Raw genomic sequence first — 27,342 nt, forward strand, 5'->3', positions numbered from 1 at the left:
TGCATGGTTATCTGAACAAAGAATAAATTCTTTTAACGTTAAATAATGACTCCATTTATTTAATGACTGCACAACTGCGTAGAACTCCTTATGATAAGAAGAATACTTCTTTTTGGAATCATTTAGCTTTTCACTAAAATAAACTATTGGTCTATCTTCTTGGCTTAAAACACCTCTAATTGCTTCTCCACTGGCATCACACTTCACTTGAAAAGGTCTGTTAAAATTAGGTAGAACTAAAATAGGTTTTTCAATGATTTTCTTCTTTAACAGCTAAAAGTTCCTGTCTGCTTCAACAGTCCATCTAAATGGTCGTTTGTCCTTCTTTATGGTTTCAATAATGGGTGCATTTATCTTAGTAAAATTCTTGATGAATTTTCTATAAAAGCTAGCAAGACCATGAAAACTCCTTACCTAAAAAACATTCTTGGGTGAAGGCCACTCCATAATTGCCTTGATATTCTCTGGATCCATCTTCAGCCATTCAGCGGAAATAACAAGATCCAAGTACACTAGCTCTTCTTTCATGAATGAACACTTCTTCAAATTCAGCAATAATTTCTCTTGCTGCAGCCTTTGTAAGACATAATTCAGATGTCTCACGTGCTCCTCCTTAGACCTGTTGTAAACTAATATATCATCCAGATATACTATCACAAACATACCAATGAACTCTTTAAGAACTTCATTCATTAGTCTCATAAATGTACTTGGTGCATTTGACAACCCAAAAGGCATTACTCTCCACTCATACAGTCCCTCATTTGTCTTAAAAGTGGTTTTCCACTCATCCCCTTCTCTTATTCTTATCTGATGATACCCACTTTTAAGATCTGGCTTTGAAAAATACTTTGCTCCACTCAAGCAATCCATTAAATCTTCAATTCTAGGTAATGGAAATTTGTATCTGATTGTGACTTTATTAATGACTCTTGAATCTGTACACATTCTCCAGCCTCCATCTTTCTTTGGACTCAGTACCATTGGTACTACGCAAGGACTCAATCTTTCTCTGATTAACCCTTTGTCAAGCAATTCTTGCACCTGCTTTCTAACTTCTTCATTTTCTGTAGGAGTCATTCTATAAGTTTCTTTGTTAGGTAGACTTGCTCCAGGAATCAAATCTATATGATGGCTGATTCTTCTAATGGGTGGTAATTCATTAGGTAAATCATCAACAATAATATCACAATATTTCTCCAACATTTCTTGAATTTCAATGGGTAAATTAGAAACCTTAGTAGAAGTCATTATTACCTTGGGCTTGCAAACCAGAGCAAAATTTACCTCATTTTCTTCAATCTGCTTCAAGTATTCCTTTCCTCCAAGTAACAGAGTTTTTGGATCAGTGTTTTTTCCTTCCAAAACTTATAGGTGTTTCTTTTTCCATCGTACATGGCTACTCTGTCATATTTCCAAGGTATTCCATGAAATATGTGACACACATCCATTGGCATCACATCACAAACAATTTTATCTTTATACTTGCCCACTTGAAATTCCACTTCACATTGTTCGCTCACTAACAGTTGATGTCCCTTTTGCAACCATGACACCTTGTAAGGTGTTAGACGTTTCATTGTCTTCAGCTTCGATTTCTCCACCATGACCAAATTATCAGTGTTGCCACTATCAATGATCATCTGGCAACATTTCCCTTGCACTTTACACACTGTCCTGAATAAAGTCTTCCTTTGTGATAGTTCAACCACCTCCTCTGTTGGCTTGAGCAGAACTTTATTTACTACCAAAGATTCTCCTCTCTCTAGTATATTTTCTTCTTCCGTCACCGTTGTTGTTGTTTCTTCTCCCTCAACTGGAGCAACAATTACATTCCTCTGATTTTTTTCTGCATTCTTTGGGCACTCAAAAGCTCTGTGTCCCAACTTGCTACATATGTAACATCTTATTTCTCTGCCTCATCCTCTGCCTCCTCTTCCTCTAGAAAAACTCCCTCTACCTCTTACATCTCCTCCTGTGGGTGCATGCTAGGCTAAGCTGCTGCTAGCTCCATCTTTAGGCACTATAGATCTTCCTCTACCACCTTGACTTCACCATCCTCAGAAAGTACCTCTCCCTCTGGCGGACTACTTCCTCATGATTTTTCTTCAGCTATCAATGCTATCTAATAAGCTTCCTCTACTGTTTTAGGAGACAGTAGACTTATTTCATCTTGAATGTCCATCCTAAGGCCATTCATACATCTAGCCATCTTCTCATTTGTATCCTAGGCTTCTCCAGCTCTTATGCTTACCTTGTAGAACTCCTCTGTGTATTCTTTTATTGTCAAAGATCTCTGTCTAAGATTTCTCATTTTCCTAAACAAAGTTTTCTGATAATTACTTTGTAGAAACTTACCTCTTAGCTTTGCTACCATCCTACTCCAATTCTTGATTAGTTGCTTGCCAAGTCTCTTCCTTTCTATCTGCACGCCATCCCACCAAAGCACTACATGGCCTTTTAGCTTGGTGACATCAAACTTAACTTTCTTCTCATCTTCTATTTCTTCATAATCAAAGAATTTCTCCATGCCATTAATCCAGTCTATCAATTCTTCTGGATTTACTCCTCCTTCATATATTGATACCTTTTTCTTTGGCCTGGCTGTGGATCTCAACATTGATTGAAAGAACCTCATCTCAGGAGTAACTTCTATAGCTTCCTCCTCTGTAGCTTCAATCTCAGGTTCACTAACATCTCCATCATCTATGTTCCTGCCTGTTGTTAATGCATCCAGTCTAGCTTTTATCTATTGCACAGCTTCCATTACTTCAGCATTTGCAACAGGCCATCCTCTTCCACCACATACTTGTCCTCTTCCAAATCTGAAAGCCATAGTAACCTTCCTTCTCCTTCTTCTGAGATTCAATCCAATGTCAGTTGGCTGCTTTGATACCACTAATGGTGGCCTGGGTAGGTGATATAGATAACCTCACAAATTTGTTTGAAATTTCTTCAATATCAGGCCAAATTTCTCTTTCTCCTTCAATTGATGTATCATTCATCTAATGTTAAACTGACAGCCTCATGGGTTTTTTTCTTTCAATCAACCCAACTCTTGTTAATTGACAAACAAAGCCTTTGTTCCTATTGGAACTGTAATTCCAAAGGAATTACCCAAAAACACTGTTGGCACTTTAACACTATCACGGCTCTCAAATAGTCTAGGTGTAATTTGTTATGAAACTAGCTCACAAAAAGATAGAAAAGAGAGATCAACGCCTTAGAATTCAGCCTCTTCGAGGGGGCAACCTCCTTTACATTACACAAATGAACAATTCTTGGATGATTCAAATGACAAAACCTCCTTTCTATATATAGGAGTCTATGGAGTCATAATATAACGCAGCCAACCTAACAATAATAATATAAAGCCACAAAAATAACAATAGAGGGATTCTATGGGGCACAGTAATAAAAATGTGGGAACAATGGGGGCTCAACAATATTAATAAGGGATATGACTACAATAGTAATGGGGTAATCACTAGTATTATAGGGACCTAACATGCCCCTCTCCTTCAAAAAAAGTGTTGTCCTCAATGCTTGAGTAGTTCTGGATGCTTCTGCATAAAATTCTCATCCTCCCATGTGGAATCTTCAGCGAATAAGTTCTTCCACTTGATGAGATACTCCGAAATTGATCGATTTCGTAGTTGTCGAGTTCTTGTTTCTGTGACCGCTTCTAGTTCCAATATAATTTTTCCATCCTCGTCAAGTTCTGGCAATATTGTTTGAACTGGGAGCTTGTCGCCTATAACCTTCTTTAAACATGAGACATGGAAAACTGGGTGCACTCGAGACGCTGCAGGAAGCTCCAATTTGTATGCCATAGTACCAATCTTTTGCAACACCTTGTATGGACCATATACTTTGGTAATAATTTATTATCCTTCTTGGCTTGCTTGAGGGGCATTTGTTTATATGGTTGTAGCCGTAGGAATACCCAATCACCTACATCAAAACCTCTTTCGTTGCAATGTTGATCTGCCTGTTGTTTCATTCTATTTTGTGCCAACACGAGATTATCCTTTAAGAGTTGGAGGACTTGTTGTTGATGTTCGATGTGATGTTCCACTACTTGAACCTTAGAATTTTCTCTTAAATATGATGTGATGGATGGTGGCTGATATCCATAAAGTGCCATAAATGGGGTCATTTTTGTTGCTGTATGGAAGGAAGTGTTATACCACCATTCAGCTAGAGGCAACCATTTGACCAATTGTGTCTGTTTATCAGAGACAAAGAAACGAATATATCCTTCCAGACATTTGTTTACTATCTCAGTTTACCCATCAGATTGAGGATGATAAGATGAGCTATGAGCTAACTGAGTACCAAGACAAGAAAATAATTCTGTCCAAAAATTTCCAGTGAAAATGGGATCTCTGTCACTTACAATAATCTTTGGGTTTCCATGTAGCTTTTGAATTGTTTCCATAAATGCAGTAGAAACTGTACTGGCTTTAAATGGATGTGATAATGCACAAAATTGTGCGTACTTGGTAAGTCTGTCAACTACCACCATGATGACACTCTTTCCCTCGGACTTGGGCAAACCTGTGATAAAATCCATTGAAACCTCCTCCCAACATTGGCTTGGAATGGATAAAGGTTGTAATAGACCCAGGGTCTTAATTGTTTCAACTTTATTTTGTTGGCAAACCAAACATTCCGCCACAAACTTTTGAATACCTGATTTAAGGCCATTCCAAAAAAATTCCTTCTTAACCCTGTGGTAAGTTTTAAAAAATCTTAAGTGCCCCCCTAAGGGAGAAGTGTGCAATTCCATAAGAATTTTTTGTTTGAGTTGCGAATTCTTACAGAGGTATAAGCAATCTTTGTACCATAACAAATCATTTTTCCAGCTAAATGTATCAGATGTACTGGAATCTTGTTATAACTTTCGAATAAGTTCCCATACTTCTTCATCATTCTTCCATTCCTCCCTTGCTTCATTTATCCAATCTGATTGGATAATAAAAATGGCACACAACAATGCTTCCACATCCTCATCCTTTCTTAAGAGTGCATCTGCCACCACATTTTGCTTCCCTTTTTTGTAGATGATTTCAAAGTCATAACCCAACATCTTTGTGACTGACTTTTGTTGCTCTTCAGAGGATAATATTTGTTCTAAAAAGTATTTAAGGCTATCATCATCCGTTTTTACCTTGAAGTGTCTTCCCATTAGGTAGGGTCGCCATTTCTTAAGTGCATATAGTATTGCCAACATTTCCTTCTCATAAATAGCTTTGTGTAAAAAATTTCCCTTGATTGGACGACATTCAAAAGCAATGGGTCTTTCATCTTGCATTAAAACATCACCAATTCCATTTCCTGAAGCATCACATTCCATAATAAAGGTTTTTGTGAAGTCTGGTGTAGCTAAGACCGGTGCTTGGCACATTGCCTCTTTAAGATGTTCGAAGGCCTTTGTTGCTTCTGGAGTCCATGAAAATGCATCTTTCTTCAATAATGTTGTTAGAGGTGCTGCTATTCTCCCATAATTCTTAACAAACTTGCGATAATACCCTGTCAACCCGAGAAATCCTCGCAGATGCTTTATGGATGTGGGGATTTTCCATTCCTTAATGGTTTTAATTTTGCTAGGGTCTACCTTAACTCCTTCATGAGATACAATATGACCTAGATATTCCACCTCTTGTACTCCAAAGAAACATTTGGATCTTTTTGCACATAATTGTTTCTCCTCCAATAGTTGTAGCACCCTGTCAACATGTTCAACATGATCCTTCCAAGACTTGCTGTAGATTAGTATATTATCAAAAAATACTAACACAAATTTTCTAAGGAATGGTTTGAAAATGGAATTCATCAAACCTTGAAATGTAGAAGGTGCATTGGTAAGGCCAAAAGGCATGACCAAAAATTCATAATGACCCTCATGAGTTCTAAATGCTATTTTCGGAATGTCTTCAGTCTTCATTCTGATTTGATGATATCCTGAACGAAGATCCAACTTGGTGAAGTAAATTGATCCATGCAATTCATCTAGTAATTCATCAATGACAAGAATGGGAAACTTATCTTTAATAGTGATCTTGTTGAGCTCCCTATAATCCGGACACATGTGCCATGATCCATCCTTCTTTTGCACCAATACTACTGGAGCAGAGAAAGAACTTTGACTAGGTTGAATTATAGCAACCTCTAGCATTTCTGCAACCATACGTTCAATTTCACTCTTTTGGGCATAGGGATATCTGTACGGCCTGATGATTGGAGGAACACTTCCTGGAATCAGATGAATAGCATGATCATGATCACGAATAGGTGGGAAACCTTTGGGAGTCTCAAATACCTTGGAATGATTGTCCAAGACTTTTTGGAGATCTGGAGAAATAGACGATTCTGATGTGGAAACATCTAGCAAACATAATTGAGCAATTACACCTCTTTGTTCCTTTTTTAGAAGCTTTGTCATAACGTTAGAGATAATTATCTTTCCCGGTTTCCCTACAAAACCCCTTAATTCAACTTCCTTTCCTTCGGCATAAAATTTCATGAAACGTTCTTGAAAATTAAAAGCTATTGTACCCAAGGATTGTAACCGTTGGACTCCTAGTACAACATTAGCACCTCCCATTGGAATGGAAAGCATTGGGCTAGTCAATACATATTCTCCCATGGATAGCTTGATATTATGGCACTTTCCAGATCAATTTATCATTCCTCCATTTGCAATCATCACTTGACACTCTCATGCTGGATATAGGAAGCAATTCAATTCTTTTGCTACCTTACACTGAATAAAATTATGGGTACTTCTTGAATCAATCAACACTATTACGTTTTTCTTCTTTATTTGTCCTTCTATCTTGATGGTTTGAGGAGTGGTAATTCCAGCCAATGCATTGCAAGATATGGTCGGATTCATTTCTTCTTTATCTAGGCTTTGTTCCTAGAGTATATCCTCTTCCTTTGACCTTTCTTGCTCCTTTTCTTCTTCTTCTTCACAATCTATGTAGAATAATTTCTTCTCAGCACACTTATGACCTTTAGTGTATTTGCTATCACAACTATAACAAAGCCCTTTTGCTCTTTCTTCTTCCAATTGTTGTGGTGTCAACCTTATAAGTTGTGGAAGGCTAGGAGTAACAATACTTCCATCTTTATAGTTGTGACTGGTATGCTTCCTGGTTGCCATGATTTTGCTTTCCATTTTTCTTGCTAACCTGAATGCTTTCTCTAATGAATCAGGTTCCCAAAGGCGAACATCATGTTGGATATTATCCTTTAAAGTCCCTATGAACACATCAATCCTATGCTCCTATGGAATATTTTTTACCCTTATGTTCAATTTTTGGAACTCCTCAATATGCTCCATTATTGAACCCTTTTGTTTGAGAGTTATCAATTGGCTAAAAAAGGTGTTGCTTTTTGTATCCTCATAATGTGTTGTCAATTCTTCCGTAAAAATTGCCCAAGTGATAATTTGTTTACAAGAGCGAAGCCATTGATACCATACATACTGATTTGGTTCCAAATATAAAGTTACAATATGTACCTTTTGTGTGTTTTGCACATTATTGAGATTGAAAAATTGCTCCATTTGTAATATCCATGTTGTGGGATCCTTGCCATCGAACTTCCTCATATAAATTTTTGGAATATGGTGGGTCTTCGATCCAAAATTAGAGTCTATGGAATCATGATTAACATTTTTTTTGTTCTCATCATGAGTTTCCTTTACTACCCTTTCACCATTAGTGACCATTTCTTGTAGCAACTTATTCATATTTATCTTCAATTCTTTATCATCCACGCCATCCATTTTAGCGTCCATGCCATTCATCTTAGCTTCTATACCTTTCTTTAAACCATCCGTCTTAGCTTCTACATCTTTCATCTTAGATTCTGTTGCTTTTTGTGCAAGTGACACTTGTTGCACTTGGTCTCATAATTTTGATATATCATGTTGCATTTCTTCCTCTTCTTCATGAGTCATGCTAGAACTTTTAGGTTGCTTACTAGGTGTTTGCATTTTCTTTCCTCGGGCCATCAATTACTGATAATAATGTTTTACTATGCCCTTGGAATTCCTTCAAACTAATTTTTCAAACCAAGCTTAAGCAAAAATTTAAAAAAACTACACACCTTTTTTCACTTTGTAGGAGCTTGATATTGAATCTGTTGTATCTCTATAATTTCGAATCATCCAATTCTGAAATTGCCGCCTATGGTATCCCTCCGAGTCCTCTTTCCAATGCCACCCGTTTGATCCAAATTGGATTCTCCAAGAAAGAGTTATGCACGATCTCCCAAGATGACCTGATTATAGACCTTTCCAGAAGAGAGCACTTGTATGAAGTGACACGTGTCACTGTTTCAACCTATGGCACTAAAAAATATATACAAGAAACTACAGTCTGTCCTCTTTCTATACCTTCTTACAAAATTTCAATCCAATGCTCAGAGAGAAAGTTATGACGACTTTCCCCAGGTCACCTGTTTGGAATGTAATTCAGGAGTCTGCAAAAAGACTAATTTCCTCAGATCATATCTCCGCAAATGTAGTGCGAAAAGCTCTGAAATTCGGACCCGAGGTTTAGTGAAATTTCGTCTCAAATGGGTTTTTGTTTTTTCTTCTGAAACATCGCAGAAACAAAGTTATAGCGAAAATGCCACGATGACCTATTTGGAGCAGTGAAACCCTAGAATCCAAAGCTCTAATACCAAATGTTATGAAACCAGCTCACAAAAAGATAGAAAAGAGAGATCAACACCTTAGAATTCAGCCTCTTCGAGGGGGAAACCTCCTTTACATTACACAAATGAACAATTCTTGGATGATTCAAATGACAAAACCTCCTTTCTATATATAGGAGTCTATGGAGTCACAATATAACCCCGCCAACCTAACAATAATAATATAAAGCCACAAAAATAACAATAGAGGGATTCTATGGGGCACAGTAATAAAAATATGGGAACAATAGGGGTTCAACAATATTAATAAGGGATACAACTACAATAGTAATGGGGTAATCACTAGTATTATAGGGACCTAACATAATTTGCAAAGGAATTACACTATCGACGCTCTTTTCCAAAGACTTTTCGTTACCCGCAAATAACACTATCGCCAGTTTATAATCAGGCTTTCGAACATTCCTTCCTCTGATGCGATAACACGTGCTCTCGGCAATAGCTATTGCAACCTCTAAAGAACCTATACCTAGTTCCTTCCACTCCGAGTTTGCGATGCGATCATCCTTGCGGACCCGACAACGCTTTCTACTCTTCTCTATAATGTTTCGGGTCTGAGCTTATCGATGTGTTGGACTTCAAAAGTTCCAGAACCCTTCCATGCTCCACTTGCAATACGATAACAATCGTGTACCCGATAATTTATTAAATTCTCCCTGTAGCGTTTCGGCTCCGGTAGTTTCGCGCTATTGGAGTACGATGCTTTCAATGGTCTTCCACTCCACTTAAGGTCCTACGATGTGATATTGGTTTGGACCTGATATGGGTATGAACCAAATCTAATAGAATTTTAGGTCCATAGCTACGTCCAGACTAAAAGAAATTTCCACGAATTCTCTGCGTAAACTAGAGGTTGGTTGCAGAATGATTTAAGAAGCCTACATTCACCAATGTGAAGGAAAACTACCCAACAAGCCTACGCTTAAGTGTTCATTGGAGAACAACAATTTGAATCACCATTCATAAACACATAAACAATAGAACCAGAACTGATACATGCGTAAAATACCAATTAAGAGAGAGTCATTAATTCAGATGAACAAAGAGAGGTTTTGCAAAATGATAGTGCTTCTGGGCTTGACCTCCTTTGAGAGTCCCATTGTTTCTTATTTATAAATAATAGATAAAGCCTTCTCGGCAATTATCCTTTACAAAAGCATGCTTTTACATAGAGTGATTTAAAGCATAAATATTTGTTACAACTTATCATAAAGCGACTATTACAGCATGGTTTTATTTTTAACTTTATCTTAAACTAGAAAATCATGAAACTTGCTGGCTAAAGGACCCCACTCCCTTGCCTGTAGATTTTTTTGGATTTTTGGAATATGTTTGAAGACTTTTTCCCTCTAAGTCACATGCTCCTGCATCATCTGATGATGCTACTTCTGCAAAGGTGAAAACCACCTCAGATGAAGGTGGAGATGTGTACTTGGCTTCTTCAAGTACACATGTAGATCATGAGGCATGGTTGATTGACTCAGGTGCGTCCTTTCACTTCACTCCCCATAGAGAGTGGTTCTGCAAGTATGAGAAATACGATGGTGGTGATGTCTTCTTAGGGGATGATAGGAAGGCTAGAATCATTGGTCACGGAAAAGTAAAGTTGAAGTTGAAAGGTGGAAGGGTTAGAACACTTCCGGATGTTCTGCATATTCCTGCATTGGCTAGAAATCTGATTTGTGTAAGCAAGTTGGATGATGCGCGTGTAAAAATAGTGTTCGAGAAGGATACCTGCAAGATGGTTCGAGGAGCACTCGTATTGATGCGGGGAGTTCAGATTGGAACTCTATACAAGCTACAAGGTAGCACAGTTGTTGATAGGTATAATAGTTTTGTGGTTCCTAAAAGTGGAGCAAAAAATCTAGTGGTCTCTGGAGAGAAGACCATGTTGTGGCGTCAAAGGCTTGGACATATTGGAGAGAAGGGCCTTCGAATACCTTGTGGTAAAGGTATGGTAGAAGGTATGAGTAATAGCTCTCTGGATTTTGATTTCTATGAAAATTGTGTATATGGGAAGCAGAATCGGGTGAGTTTCCCCTCTGGTGGTAAGAGGGTGAAACAGATATTAGAGCTTGTGCATAGTGATGTTTTTGGACCTGTGAAGGTTCCATCATTGGGTAAGTCTATGTACAATGTATCATTTATAGATGACTTCTCAAGGAATACATGGATATATTTCCTTAAGAAGAAATCTGAAGTCTTTGACAAGTTTAAAGAATTTAAGGCTCTGGTGGAAAACCAGACAGAGAACAAGATAAAGGTGCTGAGGACAAATAACAATGGAGAGTTTTGCAGTAAGGAATTTGAAGAATTCTGCAAGAAGTGTGGTATAGCATGGTAGAAGACTACTCCATATACACCTTAGCAAAATGGATTTGTAGAAAGAATGAACAAGAGGTTGATGGAAAGGGCAAGAAGCATGCTCAGTGGTGTCGGGTTAGGAGAGGACTTCTAGGCAGAGGCGGTGGGGACAACATGTTACCTAGTCAACAGATGACCTTCATTAGCGTTGGAGGATAAGACTCCATAAGAGCTATGGATTGTTAAGAAACCCTCTCTTTCACATCTGACGGTATTTGGATGTGATGCATATGTACATGTTCCAAAGGAGAAATGAACCAAGTTGGATACTAAATCTCAAAAGTGCATCTTTATTGGGTATAAAGATGGTTTAAAGGGTTATAAGCTTTGGAACCCAGTAACAAGTAAGGTTGTGTACAGTCAAGATGTGGTGTTTAGAGAGGTGAAAGATGTTATTAAACATGCAGTCCAACCAAAGGAACCTGAGAAGATAGAGTTTGAGCTAAAGGAGGAAGAATCAGACTCTACAGCAGAGGAGGAATCAGAAGATGAAGAGCGACAAACTCTGGGTGTGAGAAGATCAGTTCGAGAAAGAAGTCAACCAAAAAGGTATATTCCATCTACTTTTTGTTCAAATTTTTCTTTATCTATTACTGATGATGATCCCAGAACTGTGAAGGAAGCAATAGATTTAGAGGATGGAAAACTCTGGAAAGAGGCCATGGTTGATGAAATGGCATCTTTACACAAAACTGAGGCTTGGGATCTGGTGGATCAGCCAGTTGGAAGGAAACCCATTGGCAACAAATGGGTGTTCAAGAAGAAGACAAATGCAGAAGGAAAGGTGGAGAAATACAAAGCTCGGTTGGTAGCAAAAGGTTATTCCAAGGTGTCGGGAATTGATTTTGGTGATATGTTTTCTCTTGTTGCCAAGGTAAATTCTATTAGATTACTTTTATCTATTGCTGCTGCTTTTGATTTTGAGGTAGAACAGCTGGATGTGAAGACAACATTTCTTCATGGGGATCTAGAAGAGGAGATCTAGATGAAGCAACCTGAAGGCTTTGCGGTGAAGGGTAAGAAAGAACTGGTATGCAAGTTAAAGAAGTCTCTGTATGGGTTAAAACAGTCACCAAGGATGTGGTACCAGAAATTTGATACATTTAAACGAAGACTTGGCTTCACCAGAAGCAAAGAAGATCACTGTGTGTATTTTCAATTAATTGGTGATCGTGTTATTTATCTAGTATTGTATGTGGATGATATGTTGCTAGTTGGAAATGACAAAGAAATCATCCAGGATTTGAAGACCCAATTGTCCTCCAAATTCAACATGAAAGATCTTGGTGTTGCAACACTATATTTTGGGCATGGAAATTAAGAAAGACTGGGAAAAGAGGAAGCTCTGGTTAAACGAGAGGAAGTATGTCGAGACAATACTGCAAAGGTTTAATATGCAGGATAGTAAACTGGTGAAGGCTCCTATTCCTGTAGGTGTAAAGTTACCTACTGAACAGTGTCCCAAGACACAAGAAGAGGAAGAGGACATGTCCCATGTTCCATATGCAAGTGCAGTTGGTAACCTGATATATGCGATGGTCTGTACTAGACCAGAAATTCCACATGTAGTGGGAGTATTGAGCAGCTTTTTGTCAAAACTAGGGAAGGAGCACTGGACAGCAGTGAAACGGGTTTTTAGGTATTTGTGTGGCACTAGTGATTATGGTTTGTGCTACCAAGGAAGACCAGGATTAGACAAAGCGTTGGATATTCATGTCTTTGTTGATGTAGACTGGGCTGGAGATCTAGATCAGAGAAGATATACAAGTGGGTATGTGTTTAATGTATTTGGAGGTGTAGTCAGTTGGATGAGTAAGAAACAATCTGTAGTGGCATTATCAACTACAGAGGGAGAATAAATGGCAACCACTCATGCAAGTAAGGAAGCAATTTGGTTGCAAAGATTGTGTTCAAATATGGGGTTAGTACAGGGAGCTATAAGGATAGACTGTGACAACCAGAGTGCAATTTTCTTAGCAAAGAACCTTGCATATCATTCAAAGACAAAGCACATTTATGTTTAGTATCACTTTGTGAGGGATATGATAGAAGACAAAAAGGTGTTGCTGGTAAAGGTGGACACTTTGAAGAATATTGCAGATGCATTGACAAAATATGTGAGCTCTGAGAAGTTCCCTTGGTGTAGAGAAACAATGGGTGTTGCAGGGCTAGATAAATGAATAAGCTCTCTTGCAGCCCCCTGTGGAAAGAAAACAACAAGTGGGAGAATGTTGGGTTGTGTTATATTCTTTCCACGACTAGCCCACGTAGTTAACCAGGCAGTTAGAAGGGGGGTGGAACCCCCCTTCCATTCCGTTGATTGCTTAGTGGGGGGAGTCATAGGGGGTTTGAGGGTTGTAGGTAACCCCACTCTATGGGGTCCAAGGCAGCACCCAAGAAAATTTTGGTTTTGGACCCTATGTTAGGTTGGGCGAGCGTACTTATGGTTTTGTGCATGATTTTCGCACATGGTTTTGGACACGATGGTTTTCAGTCCATGGTTTTGGATGCGATGGTTTTCAGTCCATGGTTTTGGATGCGATGGTTTTCGATCCATGGTATTGGATGCTTGGGCATGTATAAATATGTATTGTAACATTCAAAGGAACATAATGAAAAATCAAGCTGGTAGTCCCAGTTTTGGGATCCAGGGGAAAATCTTTGTGTATATGTATTTTATGTGTTATGCTCTCGCATTGTTTATTTTCTATGTTTTAGAATTCGTAGGCAGGTAATTTCTGCACAGGGTTAAAACCTATAGAAGAGTGTCATGTTCAAGAGAAATACACTGCCATTAATAGGTGGAGTACGCTATTTTCCAAATTCCCCCAACCATTTCTATTCAGTACCTCTTTATTTTTTAGCAAGATTGAGGAGGATAACATATGCTTGATCTATAAGTTCATCGTTCAAATGAATCCCTCTGATTATTTAAATGAACCATGATAAGGAATGGTTCAGACCCATCATCCTCGATGAGCCCATCGTTGTATGATGCTTTTCTGAGTCCAACAAAGGTCTAACTCGACTCCTTTTTCATGTTTAGAGAATTTGAAAAGAGGAAAAAGATAAAACTCCAAATTTTCCTTTTTGTAAATAGTCTCTTGAGTTTGAAAAGGTAGAAAACAATACTAAAGAGAACCTATTAGACATGTTCGAATAAGGTATTCCTTTTTCATAGATAACCTAGCTCAATTTGGAAAAGGGTTAAACTTATACTGAGTGGACATTTTTTCATTTACTTTAATGAGTTCAAAAAGACAAGTGCTCAATAATATTTTCATATTTTGGGAGTCTAAAAAGAGTTGAAAGAGGACTCCATGGGGTTCCTTTTTTGTAGGTTGACAGAGCCTAAAAAAGCGATAAAAGTATGTTTTTTGGTCAAAATGATATGTTTCAATTCAGACATCATCAAATCCATTAAATAACTGCCAACATGCTCAAAACACCACCAAAGGATTAAAAATACCTATTTTATGATAAAATTGAATCATATTTTAGGTCAAAATGTTAAAATATTAATAAAATAATAATGAAAATGACCATAAGGTAGGCAAAAGGTAATTCATTTTTACCATTTCAAATTTTACCTCCTAGAGAGTGAGTTCTAAGTGTTTTTTCCCCCAATATTCTATAGATGATTACGACCAATCCACTGGATCCTTTTGAACATCGTCACTTCCATGTATGATATATAACCTTCCTCTTTCTATCCACGCATTCATTTTGTCATTTTATGCAATTTTTTTCATATTTTTAAGGCCATAGGGCTCTAATTTCTTGCCCTAGGTCCAACATCAAAAGGAGTGTTGAATAGGAAGAAAATACATTGAGGAGGGTGAAGAAATGCACCGTCTGCCCTTAGGGGGTGAACTAAGCACAATTCCCAAACTTGTTTTCCCTTTTCCCTCAAAATTTCTCTAGTTTTTTGCATGAAACTTCCCCATATGATCCTTATTATGATTTTCATGTGTCTATTGGAACATAATGGCTTTAATATGGAGGGGAAGAGAACATGAGGAAAAATATTTAACTGTAGCTAATGATCCTGCCACTATCTAGTATTTGAGAGATTGTTGGCTGTTGAAATTCTTGTAGCTTCCTGGTATGAGGCAAAAAATGTAATTGTTGAGGTATCTTGTCCGAGCATGGGATGTTTAGGCACATGCATCTAGATTTGGTGCACATATGCTAGAAATACAAGTGGAATATATATATTTCTTGACATGTATATGAAGGTGAGGTGGCCCCATCTCTTTATATGGTTCGAGGAGTGGTGGAGAGATAGTCAAGAATTACATCAGTGCACACTATAGACCGAGATCCCAACCAAATAAAGATGGGAAAATTGACATCAATGATGTGGTTTGTTTGCCTCTAAGAATGATATTTTTTATCATTACAAGATTGGTCTATAGTGCAACTCTACATGCAGCCAATAAGTCTCATATGCAATATGCTCTAGAGTGATGGAGCCGGTCATATTCAACTAGAGCAAGGGAGTACTGGTAAACATGAAGGAATAGCTGACCAAGCAAAAATATAGATGGTTAAAGAACTTTGGCTATGCTTCTATATAGATTTATTTTACCTTAGAGCAGATTCCCTTTCTCAAGCCACAACACATATCGCTCGAGCTAGTAGATCCAAGAGTCCCACGAATGAGGAGTATTGGAATTATGATACATGTGGTGTACTTGATGGAAACCCACTTGTAGTAGAACAATTCACTTGTATATGGTAACTAGATGAATTTATAGTAGAGATATCAGATGTGACAGAATGCATGCCAGTTATTTTTATAGATGTGACAAAATGCAGGGTAGTTCAAAGGAATCATTTCAGAAGTAATATGGCAAATCACATTATAACAAGTCTATTCAGAGGGAACAGAGAAATGGTACAAAATAATAAGATAAAGGAACGAAGGACTATAGATCAGAATCAAGAAATTGAAGAAAGAGAATGGTTTAACAATGATATGTTGGTTCACCTTGTCCAAGTAGCGTATACACGCGGGCTCATGGAACAAAAGAAGCATATATGTATGCACACACTTTTACAGAAGGAAAAGCGTGTATGGGATGGAAAATCAAGGTTTTGGTCTAAGGTATTGGTCTGAGATTTTGGTCCAAGGTATTTAGTCTGAGGTATTTGGTTTGAGGTATTGGTCCAAGGTTTTGGTCTGAGGTTTTGGTCCAAGTTATTGGTATGAGGTATTTGTTCCAAGGTATTGGCTCGAGGTATTTGGTATGAGGTATTGGTATGAGGTTTTGGTCTGAGGTTTTGGTCCAAGGTATTGGTCCAAGGTATTTGGTCGAAGGTATTGGTCCGAGGTATTTGGTCCGAGGTATTGGTCTAATGTATTTGGTCTAAGGTATTGGTCCTGAGTGGTTTTGGTCCAAGGTATTGAGAAAGGCATATAACTATATAAGGAGGAGACGTTCAAAGGGATACGTGCACAAGTAATGAATATATTATGAAGTGTTAGATCAAAATAAAATATGCATGTTATGGGTTTCTGATTCTTTGCTTGATCTAGACTAAATATACACCTGAACGTTTGATGATGGATGAGATCTAATGATGGATTGGGATCATAATGACTTATCATTATGTGATCTGATAATGGATGGGCTAGATCTTATTGCTAATACATGTTTTATCCTTTATATCTAATGATCTGGGTATGACGGAAGTCAGGAATTGCAACGAAGTTATAAGTAAGTATTTGCAGATCTATACGCTAGTTCGCTTTCATGAAGTATTGTGTACTAGGAGCATCCAGTGTGAAAATTTATGAAACATGGTTCCTAGAGGATACTAAGGGTTAGAGCCTTCAGTAAGGAAGTCGAAGCTTTTTGCCAGTAGTGGCTAGCGATTTGATCAGGGGGTTGGAGCTCCCTTCTAGTAGCAACTAGAGAACGAGTGAAGGTTCTAGCCTTATGTAGGTCGGAGCCTACATACTAGTAAACATATCGGCTAGTACAAGAACTAGGGGGTTGTAGCTCCTTTCCAGTAGAAGCTATAGAACGAGAGAAGGTTATAGCCTTCTACAGGTGGGTGCCTACGTACTGGTATGAGTCTGCACCAGTACAAGATTGTAAACATGTTTTCTTATTATTAAAAGAAGACAGAGATGACAACAGCGGGTGGTTTTCACCCACATTGGGTTTCCACCTTGAATCTTGGTGTTCATGTGTGTTTCTTATGTGTGATGGTTTATTCTATTATTACTGCACATGGTTACTATTTAATCTTTAATAAATTACTGATGTACTGATTAAAGATCACCATATGATGAATTATTTGAATCATAAGTTCACTAGATATACACTAGTTTCCTTAAGAACAGTTGCATGCACACACGAGTTCCCTTCTCTGAAGTAGTGTATATAAATCTGATTATGGAAATGAAAACATTATTGATTTGTAAATATTGATTCACCCCCTCACCCTTAGTATTATTTCCAACAATTGGTATCAGAGCAGGTCCTTTGGCAGAAGCTTGATCATTTGAAGGAGATCCGTAGAAACAATGGGAAAGAAGCTAAAGAAGAAATAACCTCAAAAGAAGAAGACATCTCAAGGGAACTATGATAGTGGAAGAGATGATTGGCCATTATGTGGAAGCAATTCCTTAGATTCAGAATCACCTCAAAATGAAGACGAACAAGCAAAAGAATTATCAGGTATGAATTTGTTGTCCTCCAGTGATACATTTCTCTATTCATTTGAAGATAATGAATGTGACAATGAAACAACTGAATTTTCTCTTATGGGTGAATGAGAAAGAAATCAAATAGATGTAGAAATTAAAAATCTCACAGACACAATTAGAGATCAAAAGGATCTAATTGGTAAAAGGGAATATGCCTACAAAGAAGAGGTTACCAGATTAAAAGCCCAGTTGGAGGAAGGAAACAAAGTAAAGAAGAAGTACAAGGAATAGGAAGACCAATGTCAAAGGCTACAGGATGAAGTGACATCATTGAGAATTGAAGTGAATGAAAAGGACACAACAACCAAGGAACTTTTAGATAGAACTAGCTACTATGAAGGTCTTGAAGGTGTGATCGTTTCTCTAAAAGTAGATCTCAAAAATTCAAATAAGCAGAATGAAGAACTACTCCTAGAATTTGAAGAACAAGAAAATGAAGTTCTTGAATTAAGGAAACAAGTGGAAGAAGGAAGAAAAGCTGAAGAAATCATGAAGAAGCAGTATCTTGAAAGGGAAGAGCAATATCAAGTTGAGGTAAATATCCTAAAAGGTAAACTAGAAGAAAAGGATAAACTTTTACGATTTCAAGATAGTACTAATATTTTGGATGATATTCTTAGTAGTCAAAGGTCTCCTGACATCAAATCTGGTCTTGGTTTCCATGAAACTATTAAAGGTGGATCTGGCTCTCAAATTGAAGCAAGGAACTCTAGTACAAAAATAGAAATGCTCAACAATGAGATAAGAGGTCAACCACATCAACAACAAAGGAAAGAAAGTCTTCAAAGAAAATCATTTACTCCTAACTATGGAAGTGTTAATCAATTCTTTCCTCTGATGAATAATGTTGAATGTTTTATATCTCATAATTTTGGACATGTTGCAGCTAGATGCAGAAGTAGAATGGTTCAAGCTAATAATAGTCAAACATAATGATCATCAACTTCCACGTACTTTAAGGGATACTGTTTTTCTTGCAATATGTTTGGTCACAAAGCCATTAACTGTTATAGAGGGATTATGAAACATATAAGATGTTATGCTTGTAACAAGTTTGGGCATATAACAAAAGAATGCAAGAGCAAATTTCGGCCAACATACCAAAAGGAGCAAACATCATCACACTCCAAGGTATGGAAGAAGAAGGAAGTACAACTAGAAATATGTGGCATAGCTCAGTATACAGATAGAACAGACTCAATAGGAATTGAAAGTATGAAATTTCAATGTTCTAATTCTCATATGCAATTATCATGAAGACAAGTCACATATATATGTGAGTTCGAAGCTGCACAATTACGTATATGTTGGTTTGATGAAAAAGAAGTGAGACAGATGCTTATGGTGTAGATCATATATGGTGTATGATAGTTGTTGATGACTATCATAGTCTTGTTTAGATCTTTGGTCTTTATTATAAATTTCATGTATATCACTCGATGAAAAGCTCATATAAAGGCCCATGATGTAATAACTGCTATATTTCAGTCATATATAAACATTGGGTATATCCCCACTTGGTTGGGAGATTGATGTATGTATGAGTCATTGGTGATAGGAAGGTCATACTCACATAGTTGAGCTATAGAGTCATTTTATTCTTTTAGAAATATATTTGGAGACTGTGCATGTGCTCGGGGGGAGCATGGATGGTATAGTGCATCTCAGCGTGTACAAAGGGGGAGTTTAATCAGAGAGTTTAGCATGTGCCTAGGGGAAGCATGATCAATGTTCATATTCAACTATTTACATATGAAAGTATTCATTTTGGTCAACCCTTTACCCTTGATATCAAAGGGGGAGAGTATCTTGGTCCTCCCTTTTCCCTTGATGTCAAAGGGGGAGATTATTTTGGTGTTTCTTGTTATCTCTAATAGTTTCTACAGCTTGCAGTAATCAACACCAACATGGTTGCAATCAAGTCCAAAGGGGGAGATTGTTGGAATAATGATACATGTGTTGTACTTGATGGAAAACCACTTGTAGCAGAACAAATCACTTGTATATGGTAACTAGATGAATGTACATAACTAGATGAATCTACAGGAGAGATATCAGATGTGACAAAATGCATGTCAGTTGTGTTTACAGATGTGATAAAAAGCAAGGCAGTTCAAAGGAATCATTTCAGAAGTAATATGGAAAATCACATTATAACAAGTCTATTCAGAGGGAACAAAGCAATGCTACAAAAGAATATGATTAAGGAAAAAAGGACTACATATCAGAATCAAGAAATTGAAGAAAGAGAATGGTTTAAGAAGTATATGCTGGTTCACCTATACGTATGCATGCACTTTCATGAAAAGAAAAGCGCGTATGGGATGGAAAATCAAGGTTTTGGTTCGAGGTATTGGTCTGAGGTTTTGGTCCAAGGTATTCAGTCTGAGGTATTTGGTCAGAGGTATTGGTCTGAGGTTTTGGTCCGAGGTTTTGGTCCAAGGTATTGGTCTGAGGTATTTGGTTCAAGGTGTTGGTCTGAGGTATTTGGTCTGAGGTATTGGTCCAAGGTTTTGGTCTGAGGTATTTGGTCCAAGGTATTGGTCTGAGGTATTGGTCCGAGGTTTTGGTCCAAGGTATTCAGTCTGAGGTATTTGGTCCAAGGTATTGGTCTGAGGTTTTGGTCCGAGGTTTTGGTCCGAGGTATTTGGTCCAAGGTATTGGTCCGAGGTATTTGGTTTGAGGTATTGGTCCGAGTTATTTTGTCCGAGGTATTGGTCTAAGGTTTTGGTCCAAGGTTTTGGTCTAAGGTATTTGGTCCAAGGTTTTGGTGCGAGGTATTTGGTCCGAGGTATTGGTACGAGGTATTTGGTCTGAGGTATTGGTCGTAAGTGGTTTTGGTCGAAGGTATTGAGAAAGGCCTAAAACTATATAAGGAGGAGAAGATCAAAGGGATAAGTGCACACGTAATGAATATCTTATGAAGTGTTAGATCAAAAGAAAATATGCATTTCATGGGTTTCTGATGCTTTGCTTGATCTAGACTAAATATGCACCTAAGAGTTTTATGATGGATGAGATCTAATGACGGATCAGGATCATAATGACTTATCATTATGTGATCTAATAATGGATGGGCTAGATCTGATTGCTAATACATGTTTTATCTTTTATATGTCATGATCTGGGTATGTCTAAAGTCGAGAATTGTAGCGAAGTTATAAGTAAGTTTTTGCAGATCTATACGCTAGTTTGCTTTGGTGAAGTATTGTGTACCAGGAATATCCAGTGTGAAAATTTATGAAACGTGGTCCCTAGAGGATACTGAGGGTTGGAGCCTTTAGTGAGGAATTCGAAGCTTCTTGCCAGTAGTGGCTGGTGATTTTATAAGGGGGTTGGAGATCCCTTCCAGTAGCAGCTAGAGAACGAGTGAAGGTTGTAGCCTTCTCTAGGTCAGAACCTACGTACTATTAAACATATCGACTAATAAAAGAATTAGGGGGTTGTAGCTCCCTTCCAGTAGAAGCTAGAGAACGAGAGAATGTTGTAGCCTTCTACAAGTGGGTGCCTACGTAATGATATGAGTCTGCACTAGTACAAGATTGTAAATAGATTTTATTATTATTAAAAGAAGACAGAGATGATAAAAGCAGTTGCTTTTCACCCACATTGGGTTTCCACCTTAAATCTTGGTGTTCATGTGTGTTTCTTATGTGTGATGGTTTATTTTGTTATTACTGCACATGGTTACTATTTAATGTTTAATAAAGTACTGATGCATTGATTAAAGATCAACATATGATGAATTAACTGAATCATAAGATCTATGGATATACGTTGGTTGCCTTAAGAATAGTTGCATGCACACGCGAGTTCCCTTCTCTGAAGTAGTGTATATAAATATGATTATGGAAATGAAAAATTTATTGATTTGTAAATACTGATTCACCCCCCCTCTCAGTATTATTTCCAACAAGGAGGTGGGTGGATCTCATGTCCAGACACACAGGTACGTCATCGATGAGTTTCACACCAGTCTTCTTCAGATGGTTTCTCATGCAACTTATTATGATAGAGGACTATCCATAAGCAAGGATGGATTTCCATAGAGTCCCAAAGATCATGCTTCCTGATGATGAGTGATGGGGTGCCATAGGTAAAACAAGAAACATTTTAATCATTTTTTGATTTTAAGTTTTGTAATTTTTTTTAATTATCTTTTATGTATCTGAGACTAAACTATTGATTTGTACACATGCAAATATTGGAACCACTCGACCCATGGGTTATTATTATCTTCATCGTGCAAGAGACCCACAGCAAGCACCAACACTAGTACAGGTTGATGCAAGAGGACAACAGGTACTACAGGATCTCAATGTGGTTGAAACCCTTGCAAAGGTTGCACGTCACAAGGAGGGGTTGACCCACGACATAGCTGAGACTAGGGTCAACGAGCTTCTTATGAGACTATAGAAACATATTATTGGCGTCCCTAGCCATGTCAACTGGCTACTATGTAAGATGGCTCGCATAGTGGCGTGTCACCATGAGCACTATGATTAGTCTACTAGGAGGCTTATAACCATATTTTAGTTGCATGTATACTTTGATATAATAGGTCATGTGGCCATATGTGTCTTGGACACAAATTTTGTAAAACCATGTAAAACCAAAATTCAATATATATATATATATATATATAGATATACAACTATCTTCAACGTTTCTTATGGTTCTATTATCTCTTTCAATGTAGGTGATGTGTATTGAATTTATTTTACATGTGTCACAAATGTATATCTAAAACATGACTAGCCAATGCATATGTCAATGTTTTTAGATTCCTAAAAATATGTTGATATTGGATGAAATCAAAATATCTTTCCAGAAGACAAACCCTCAATAACATGTGAAGGATAGTTGGACTTCTAACCAAATAAGCATTAATCAATTGTAGTACCACAAGTTGTGAGTCAAATTTGATAACTTTATGACAAGTACCATCGGAAATAACATCAGACAATAATTTGATCACTTTGTTATACTCAGTAATGTTATTGGTAGAGAAATCGATACAAATCCCTTGTAGACTCACTAACTCACCATTCAAATCATATATGGCCCATGCTTCAGAAGAAAGGTTATGAATACTATGACTAGCTTTATCAGCATAACCAACATATGGTTCAAGGGATGCTGACATCTACAAACCAAATGTAAGTAGAATTAACAAAAACTGTAGGAAACTACGAAGGTAACACATTGCAAACACACTCAACACACCTATATACAACATGTACACAATTCACTATGAAAAATAGCAAGCATAGTATTTCTTAAGGTACAACCCATTTCTAGGCTACGACAAGGGAACTCTAATGAAATAAACAAGCTCATAGGCCCTTCAGAAAGAACACATTTGACAATGTATGGAACTAACCACATTGGCTCAAAATTCCCTAATCCTAATTTATTAAACTCTTAATCATATAACAAGATGAGGTCTCCTTCTGAGAAGATACGGGGCTTGAGACTATTGTCATACTGTGCCTTGAAACATTTCTTATGGGCTTCATTAGCCATCGTGGCATGATGGGTTTCATCTAAGCATGTCAGATGTAAGAGACATTCCTCTTCCATGGAAATGGCAGGGAGGAGTTCGATAACAAGTTTTAGAGATAGAATTTCACATTCAATTAGAAGGATTTATTCCAAACCATAAAAAAATTGGGATAGCATGAACCTAGTAGTAGTCCTAACAAATGTTCGATACCACCACAAGACCACATAAAGGATAATATGCCAGTCTAATTTATGGACCCCTATCATATGTTGAAGCATTGTTTTGAGAAATTTATTGATTGCCTCAAATTTCCCATTCGAATGAGCATAGTAGGGAGTGAAACTCTCATGGGAGAGTCCCCGCTTGGCAGTCAGTTCATACATCATGTGATTGTGATAATGTTTTCCATTTTCTGTAACTACATCCCGTGGAACACCAAACCGTGCAATGACATGGTTTAAGAAAAATAGAGTAGTTTTTTCACCGGTATTATTGTATGTAGGCATCGCCTCAACCCACTTGGTAAAATAGTCAACCGCTACAATGATATAGCCATGCCCCCCCGCCAAGTGAGGGTTACATGTATAAATTCAATGCCCCATTTTGTAAATATTTCAATGGTGATAACAAGATTCAAAGGATCGGGTGGATCATGGGCCTTATGATCGTACATATGGCATGCATGACACTTTTGGAAAATGAGGATGTAGTCGCGAAACATAGTAGGCCAAAAGTAGCCAACATGTAGGATATTTTGTGTGATCGCATAACCAAACATATGATCACCACATTCCCCATAATGGAATTGATTTAAGACATTCTCGGCATCCTCATGAGTGATACACCTTCAAAATACAATATCGATACCATGGTAATAAAGCATGTCGCCAATTATAATGTAATTTTTGGGTTGATATCAGATATGTCGCTGGTTAGAGTGAGAGGTATCAAATTGAAAAGTATGGGTTTAGAGATATATGATAATGTCTCCATACCATGGGTTAGATGACGATATCAGGAACAATAAATTTTCCGGAATAGAATCACCAGACGTTGTCTCAGTTTCAGCAACGGGAAGGTCACAAATTAACTCAGCAAAAACTAAGGAATCCCCTCCCCCCCCCCCCCCCCCCCCCCCCAACATTTGTCATGATAAGATGTACATCATACGGTTGCAGTATGAAACAACCATATTTTTTTGGAGCAGTATATAATGGCGAAATATTTGAACAGCTTGGACAAACACCAAAGGCTACTTTTCGACATGAGTATACTTGACTTCAATATCATTGAGATTATGACTCAAGTAATAAATAGTATTTTTAGTTCCTACATCGCCCTCTTGGACCAATACCATAGCAATGGGAGTAACTACAGCGGCGATATAACAAGGATGCCTGAATCAGAACATCTTTCAATGCATCGAATGCCATTTGAGAAGCTTCATCCCAATCGAAGGGAACCCCTTTCTTTAATAAGCGAGTAAATCCTTTGTTCAATTCAGTGTAGTTAGGAATGAACCTCCGAAGAGAGTTAGTCTTCCATTGGAGCCATTGAAGCTAAATAAGGGAAGAAGGAGTAGGTAGATTGATGATCGCCTGGACTTTTAATAGGTCAATACGAATTCCATGTTTTGATACCAAAAAACTGAGAAGTCTACTGGAACATACAAAAAACACACACTTGTGCATATTGAGTTGAATGTTATAATGTATGCATCATAAAAATTTGACCCGAAGATGCATCAAGTGATCAACCCAATGTTTCAAATGAGAAGGAAAAGTGTCCAAATATGGTTGCACAATATGTTTGATGTCATGGAAGGCATAATTCATTGTCCTCTAAAACATAGCCCCAACATTCTTCAATACGAAAGGGATTTTTCACTATGCAAATGTGCCATAGAGACAAATGAATGTGGTTTTATGTTGGTTCTCTAGGAAAATGTTGATTTGATTATAGCTAGGGAAACCATCCATAAACGAAAAAATATCACAACTATCAAAATCATCAACAATCTGATTGATGAATGGGGTGGGGTAATTTTCCTTCAGACAAGCACGATTGATGTCCTAATAATCGATACAGACACGAATTATTCCATGTTTCTCCATAACAGGAACAATGTTAGACACCCAATGAGTTAAAGGTACTGGGTAGATAAAACTAGCATGTAGAAGTTTTTCAACTTCAACTTTAATAGTGGCACCCTTCTTGGGATGGACTGGATGGAGGTGCTTTCAAAATGGTTTAGCATTAGGGTATGTCTTAATGTCATTCAAAATAAATTTCATATCAACACCTGGAATTTCTTCATAAGACCAGGCGAAAACATCTCTAAACTCTTAGAATATGGATTTGTAAGTCTTGATCTCAATGGGAGAGAAAGACGCACCGATATGTAGCTTCTTGACAATGTTAGGTTTGATCAAAATTTTGAGAGGGATAGTCTCTTCAATGTTCAAAAATTTCTTCTTAGAACTGACATCGTGGATGGATACATAATTCTTAGACAACTCAACGATATTGGGTCAATAAATTTCACTAAGATTATCCTCAAAGGAATCTGGAAAGGAGGAACGATGAAAATAATCGTCCCACGACATATCATCTGACATCATGACTCCATGATGCTCTAATCAGTAGGAAATGCACAAGAGAAAGAATCATAGGATGTGTCATAATCTAAGGAACGGTCAAACCAATTGGTAGACAAGGATAGGGCAGTGTGCATCTCATAGAGTGAATAAATGGCTTCATAGTTGATCTCAATCAGACTGAGCAACATGTGGTCACAAAAAGTTTCAATATTAGATTCATCTAGTACTATCCAAGGATCAACTGGAGTATTACAAGATGATATCATGTTGATATAGGAAACAGAAGTAGAGTTTTTGGGAAGTGAAGGAGGAGGAAGTGAAAAGGTTCCCATGAGAGAGGAATCCTTAAGAAATCCAACCTCGACATGTCGATATGGGTGTGGGATTTCCCCCACGAGAGGGATGCTTCCAGTAACTTGAGAACGAGAGGAAAATAAATTGATTTGGTAAATGTCTATTATATCTCCTTTATGAATGAAAGTGATCATTCTAAAACATGTCAAAACAACAATAACCATAACATAGACCCATTTACAACCTAGTAGAAGATTATAATCTAGCGATATTTCGATAACTTCGACTTCTACTGATACGGTATTGCTGCCTAATTCTACTTCTAGAAAATTCAAAATACCACAAGGTTTATAGGTTCTTCCATCAAAAGGATTCAGAGTGGTCAGTGACTGACTTAATTAGGGAGAACCAGTGGCCTTCTAGTGAGACATGGACATAGTACAGGTTGAGGATCCTTCGTCCACAATGGATTGATGGATATTATTACCACGAACAACAACCTAGATCATTAAAGCTAATTGGGCTAAAAGTCAAGGCATATAGTTCTCATGGTTAAAAACTACTAGGATGCAATATGAAGGATCAATACATCCAATTCCAAAAAGCAACGTCTTATTTTACGTAGGGAAATTTTGTAACACCTCAAGAGTCAACATAACCGAAGGATAGTGAGCCAGATACTAAACTATGTTATAATTCTGAGAAGCTCCTGCATGAGGTTTCAATTTATATTTATGGATAATGACTTTGGGAGTATTAAGTGTTAACTTAGTAGGTACGTCATTTGAAGTAGGATCCGATGGAGACGCAATCGAACTAGCAGTTTGATTAGTAGCTTTACCATTTGAGGGATTCACATTACATAGTATTTATTTCAAGTGGCCACCATAACATCATTTTTGGGCTTAGTAGAGGAAAGCATCAAAACCAAGTTAGAGGAAGTGGGATATTGAGTGTAATAGCCCTCATGAAAATTCCATGAAATAAAAGTAATAAAGGCAAAATAATAACCACGGATGATGGGACACTTATTCCAAGCGAAATGCTAGGAAAAATCGTAGCGATGGGGATCACTTGTGGTTGTTTATGGCTAAATAAATTGGCAAAGGAAATGGCTAAGGCTT

The sequence above is a fragment of the Pinus tabuliformis genome, chromosome 5_2 (genome assembly GCF_031772625.1).
Source record: "Pinus tabuliformis cultivar Carrire ecotype Pingquan chromosome 5_2, CPIR1, whole genome shotgun sequence".
NCBI lineage: Eukaryota > Viridiplantae > Streptophyta > Pinopsida > Pinales > Pinaceae > Pinus > Pinus tabuliformis.